This window comes from Apteryx mantelli, chromosome 1, assembly GCF_036417845.1.
Source record: "Apteryx mantelli isolate bAptMan1 chromosome 1, bAptMan1.hap1, whole genome shotgun sequence".
In the NCBI taxonomy this organism is placed as follows: domain Eukaryota; kingdom Metazoa; phylum Chordata; class Aves; order Apterygiformes; family Apterygidae; genus Apteryx; species Apteryx mantelli.
This window is the reverse complement of record NC_089978.1, coordinates 89953585-89960222: the sequence shown is the minus strand read 5'-3', so window position 1 is coordinate 89960222 and position 6638 is coordinate 89953585.

Sequence of the window (6638 nt, the reverse complement as noted above, 5' to 3'; positions counted from 1 at the left end):
CAAAGTATCTAAAGTATCTTATCTTTAGCATATACTGATTGATTCAGTAACTTTGAACTCTAGATTGATGCTACATAATGAACTGTTAATAATTTGTTATTTTATATATAATTTTTAAAAAGTAAATACATCTTACCTGAGTTTGTTTTACTTCTGAATGTGCTGCCCTTTCTTTATTTTTTTTAATGAAATTTGAAAATGTCAATAAGCAAATGCTGAACACTGCTTTGACCCACAGTTATTTTTAACACTGGATAGACTATAATTTAGTCTCAGCAGAGACTTTGCTTGTACTTGTATTGAAGTGGTATAATTATTTTTTTTAATTACCAACTGTTGTGAACTACTGTGTTTTGAAAATGTGGGGTTAGGTGGTTGATGGTTAGTACCATTTATGTTTCTTTTACCAAAAAAACCTACACAACTGTAGCTACTGCTCTCAGAGTCCCTGAATTGAGATGTGTTGTCCAAAAGGGCTTTTAATAACTGCACTGTGTTAACTTGCAGATTTTCTTGGCAGTAGATTAGTAAGAATATCTGCCAAGATACAAATAATGATAAAAGTAATGATTCACATTCTAATTTTCTTTAATGATGTGAAATTAGCCACTTCTAGAATCTAAAGGAGAGGTGCGGGGAAGTTGAAGGTTCACACTTAATTTAGATGTGTAGGGGCAAAATGCTGAAATAGGCACCTGTGTATTTTGTAAAATCTTATGCTACTGTGTTTTACTTTAATCAATAGACTTTATATGCAGCAATGCAAATCCACTTTATTCAGCATCTTCTAGTCAGAAGTCACTGTAGGAAAGGAATGTATAGTACTCAGGGAGTTCAAAAGAATGCACTTATACAGGGACCAAAATCATCCCAAATTTGCTATATTAAAAATATCTACTTGCCTAAACTAAATTTGAAATAATCAATAGAAGTTAAAACAATGTGTTAAACTCCTTATACTTGTATTTAATGGTATCTTTGTAGTAATTATGTTTCAGGTTGAGACCTGTGGATATGGCAGATTAGCAGAATCCTTTTTTCATTAGTAAAGATTGATATTTTCTTTCTGAAAGTTTTAACAAAGAGAGAGTATATACCAGCATAGCTGTAGCGGTAAGTTATCTATGCCAGTAGTGACTGGACCAAATATTGATATTCAGCCTTCTGATGCAGACCAAGCCTTGCAGTTAAATTTAAGTCTTTGTTTAGCAACATTCAGTTTACTGAATAAGAAATTTAATTTACATTTTGAATAACTTAACCTACAGTCTTCTTGGCTTACACTAAGACCTCAGTTTCACTATGAGGCTTGTGTATATGTTAACCTGCATAGGTGCAGAGATTAACTGGCTTCAGCTGGTGCTGGCTATGTGCAGATGAAGAGGTTCTTACTGTACGTATCTCATGGAAAATTGGGGCACAAGGGGAAAAAGAAACTGTTTTTACTGTTATCTCTTTTGTGACTAATCTATTTCTTAATAAGCTTATGGGGCAGCAAAGGCTAATCCTGCCTAAGTAGGCTTTCATGGGTCTGTTATGAATAGTAGGGAGTACTTCACCATTTTCATCTAAAGACAATGTGGGCAAAGGATGTGATTCTAGAAATACGGTCTTCCATGATTCAGGTGTAAAGAGAGATGACCAAGACTTTATTAAAAGTAATGTTAAGGACGGGGGTGTCTAAGCTGTGTTTCTGGCTCTGTATTTAAGCACCTTCTGCAGTTCTGAGTGCTAAGCATCTGCCGGTTAAGTCATTGGTGAGTACTGACGCTTGGAAAATGAAGAAGCCAGGTCATTTTTAAGTGCTCTGCTTTTAAGCTCATATTTAACTTCAGGCACCCAGTTCTGTATGATCTTATTCTGGATTGTAATAGTAATTTTTCTGTGAAATTCTAACTTGAATGGTTGGTTTCAGCTTCCCTGAGGTTGCATCTCTGCTGAAAAGCTGGCTGTAACCTTCTGAGCAGTAGGAATGATTGGAATTTGCTTGGGTTTAGAACGTGGGGGGGTATATGAGAGTGCTTTGTTAATTTACGTTTCTACCATGCTCTTATTGTTTCAAACGTCAAATACAAAATTAGCTTACGTTCTCTTTTCCATTGCCGTGGAACTTTTGAGATGCTTATTTTTGTTGCATTGTATCCAAGAGGGATATTTGCTTTTTCTTGAAAGGTTCTGTTTGCATTTGCTTTCAGTGCCTAGCTCCAAACAATTTAGTGTTTAAATAAAAACAAAACAAGGTTGGCGAATAAGAACTCCCTATTGCTATCAAATTTTAAACACGGTGATTAGATTAAAATAGGATGAGTTTTAAAAACATCCAAATGTGTCTCATTCATCAGGGAATAGGTAAGTCATAATCTGTGATTAATAAATTTGAGGGGATTTTTTTCTTCTTCTGTTCCCACCCACCCTTTATGTAGTATCAGAAAGTCTAATCTCACATACTTATTTAAAACTTAACATGTGAGCTGCTTTTAAACAGTAAGTGTACTTGCCTTTCCTTAAAAGGATGGACATATTGAGTTACAGCTTGAGCTGTATTTTTTTCACATTTATAGTAAAATTTATCAGGTTCATGTCTAATTCTTGCAACTAATTCCAGGAGGGAAATCTATTTTCATATGAATCAGAATGGACAAAAAGTATAGTGCTTCTGTAAGGAGCTTGAACACTGCCAGTTCCCATTCAGCATGCTGCTGTATCTGTTTTCATGGGCCAGATTTTTTTTTTAAGTGCTACATAAAGAAAAATATCCCTTTTTTTCCCCTACAGTCTTGGCAGTAGTTTCATAGTGGGAGGTATTAGGTGGCAAAAAAAACTTTTGAAAATCTGATCCCCATTGATTTAGCTGAAGGAAGGTGGTACTTAATTTTGCAAAGGATCTGCTATTTCGGAAAGCATTGCTAGCAAGAGGGGCTAGTGGCCGCATATCGGGTAGCTGGCAGCCTGCCGTCGTCTTTTGAAAAATCTGGATGCCCTACTTTCTGCAGTGTGATAGCAGTCCTGTTCTAACCGGTTCTAAGGTTTTGGAACTTCAGCATTTCTCTAGCCTCTGAGATCTGCAGCTATTTTTTCTTAAGGACCTCCTGCCTTAAAAATACAAATGCTGCCTTTTTCCTGCTGATATTGTAGTATATATTTGCATCAGGGATGAAGCTTCACCTGACACTCAGGAAGCAAAGGATGAAATTCAGCATGTGCAAATTAAAGTAGGTTTAAAAAGAAACACATTATTTAACTCATTATGTCCTTTCTTTTGCAAAATGTGGCTAAGCATTATAGGGAGATGCTAATGGCTCTTTTTAAAAATAAAAAACTTTAAACTGGTGTCTGTTTTATACATGACAAAGTGTTTTTTACAGGTGGAAATAATCACATTTGTGGAGATGTTTTGCCTTTTAAAGAAATAGTGTTCCTTACAAAGTGAAAGTAATGAACTGGGCCCCTGATTCTCCTAACACTTCAAGTATGTACTTCACATATGTGAAGAGTCCAATAAAGGACTGTAAAGGAAATGGAAAACTATAAGGTACATAGAAGAGAACAAAAAAACACAAATGTTATTAAACCTGTCCTTAAGTGTTTACAGGGCTGGGGCATCAAAGAAAACATCCATGCTGCTCTCCTTCATTTAACAAAACATTGAAATTACTTGGATAAGTATGTTCCATGGCATGTGGCAGTGCTCACTGAAGGAGTGTGGGAAAGAACATAACTGGAAAGCAAGTGTAATTCATTTAAAACAAAGCTTGCCAGTGTCCTGTAGCTAACATTTTGAGGTTTTAATGTTTTTAAAACAATATAAAGGTGCTTAAAATAAATACTAATGACTATTTTTGCACCTGTATTCTATTTCTGAGAGTTGGTAAGTAACTTAGAGAATTTCCATTTTTGTGGGTAATCTTCATAAAAATACAGTCATGCTAGCAGGTGGCAGGAAAACTGACTTCTGAGCACAGCTTTCCTGGATTTCCATTTACTAAGTTTTTCACTTCCCAAATTTCAATTTGTGCTTATATAGTCTTTTAAAATAACTTTCAAGAATCAATTTCAAATACCTTTGGATTAATATTAAACTCGTACCTAGGGGAAAACCACTTTCTAGTTGCAGGTGATAGTTTTTATTTATGGCTCTAGTAGAAAACATTGCTGTGTAATTCTAGAAAATACAATGTTGCGTAGGACTGCAAAGGTAGCTGTACTTAGGGGGCTTTTCTTACCTCAGTGAAACCCATATAACTTATGTCAGTTATGGGAACAGGTGGAGGGAAGAGCGAGTTCTGTTTTTATTTTAAATACTTTCCCCCTATATATTGTTATTTTTGTAGATCTTTTAAAAATATATTATTGTATGCCGAAGAATGCAATTCCACTATAGTCTCCCATTGCTTTCCAGTGTATGATATCAGATTGTGTTGAAAAGAATGTATTTGATAAGTTAACATGAAAACAACTTTTCCGACTGTTGTGTTTGTGTCTAGCAATTGGAAAGACTTTTCCTATTTAAAATTAGAATTATATATATATATGACCTCATATGTACATTTTGGATTAACACTCTAGTGACTACCCCAGGGCTGCTATAAAATTCTTCTAATAATTTAAGAATTGCCTCGCTTTAACTGTTTTTAAAAGCATTTTTTCTTGTCATTTTTTGGCAGAAGGTAATTTTCCCTTGCTGTGGATACAGTATGTTCAGACTTGCATATGTGCTCTGTTCCATTTTTAAACTGAAAAAAATGTATAAAGTGTGTATAAAGAAAAGTGTAAATAAAATATTTTTAGTCTTTAAACATTCTTGTGTAAACTGTGTAATACTTAAGGGCAGTGTACCTGGATAACTTTCTGCAGGACTTAAAAGTTCAGCTGGTTAAGGAAATAATCAAAAATGTTAAGTATAATTCATAATGCTCTGTTAATGGTATGTGTATCATTATCACATAATGCAGTATTAAAGTTATCCCAACAAGAAATGTTGGAAGTCCTTCTATAGCATCAAGCTTTTATCTTTAGCTGTATTTTATAATCTTCCTTGTTTTAATTGCTCTGGTACATTCATGTGTCTACTCTGTATTTCAAGCTTGAAATAATGTTTTGAGTTGACTTCATAGTTAAATTTGTAAATCAGCATCAAGACATAAATTTAAATGATAAAACTAAAAATTGATGCCGGCCTTTGCTAGTCAGAGCTCACAAGAGTCTGCTCATAGCTGTGAAACATCATTGAACTGGGGGCTCTGAGACAACAAATGTTTATTACACACTTGGACCTCAAAGTGTCAGACATCTAAGCCATACTGCTTTAACTTTTCTGTAACAAGAATCAGTAGGCATTTTAGGATTATTATCTCAGATTAGGACAAGAAGAGGAGAAAAACATAGAACAGGAGGTTGTGATCTTTACTTATTTTCTTAAGCAATCTGATGAAAACCTTCCTTGTCAGTCTCTTCTTACATTTTTTCCTTTTGTCTGCCACTATCTATTTTTCAGCAACCTCTCACTGTCAAATCAAAATCTCTTGTATAAAAACCTGCTATCAGGAATGTTTGAGAACAACTGTGATTGTTTCATCTTTTTTAATGTTGGGTTTTAAAATAGCCATTGATTTTTATTTTAATATTGAAAATGACTTAAAAGTATATTTGTATGAAGTCACTACTTTTTTTTCCTCCCTCTTCGGTAACTTGACTTCATCCTACAATATATATCGATTTAATGAAAGGTACTGCAGATGCATTTGTATCGATCCCAGTGGAATGCATCACTGGAGAAAGAGCCTCTTTGATTGATTGTCATGTGTCCCCATTTTCAGTTCAAAGGGAGACCAAATGGATTAGACTCTGATACGGTGGAATAGAAGATGACAGCAATCTTTTCACATTGTAAATTTGTTATTGGCAATTGTTTTTATTCACCTTTTTAGTTTCCGTTCTCTGTGAGACAGGTCATACTTTTGACAATACCCTTCTTCCATGACGTTATGCTGGCTGACATTACTTATTTCTTAGCACCTTCACAGCTGATTGGGAGTCCCAAATAATGGTTCCGTTATTTCACTAAGGAGAGCTTTCAGATTAACTGGTTCATAGTTGCTTGTGTCATATTCTTCTCTTTTTGGGAATATCTGCCCTTATTTTTGGCAGTAGTTCAGTTATTTGTGATCACTTGGTTTGTGTGTGTGTGATGCTAAATTAATGTTATTTTGGCAAAGGGTTTTTTCAGCTAATTCCTTCCAGATTCTTTGATATGTTAGCTACCTTTGCTGACTTGAGATCTTAATTTTAACAAAGTTCCTCCTTTGTTACAGATATATTTTTTTTCCTATTCCATCAACTCCATAATATGGAACAGAAAACTCTTGCTTTCAGTATTTCAGATTCTTTATTAATTGGGTATATTTTGAGTTTTTAATGTCCTTGTTGACAGATGTCTCCCCTCTCCCCCCCACTCTGGCCTATTAAGTCTTACTGATTTTTCAACATCATCTTTTAATCAGAGTAGTTTACTTTTTTGGCATGTGTAAAATTTTGCCCCCCTCAAGGGAGAGGGTAGGGAATATGTGTAAAGATAGCTTTAACTTCTTACTGTAACACTTTCCACTTACATTTGATGTGTTAGTTACACTGACAGATGC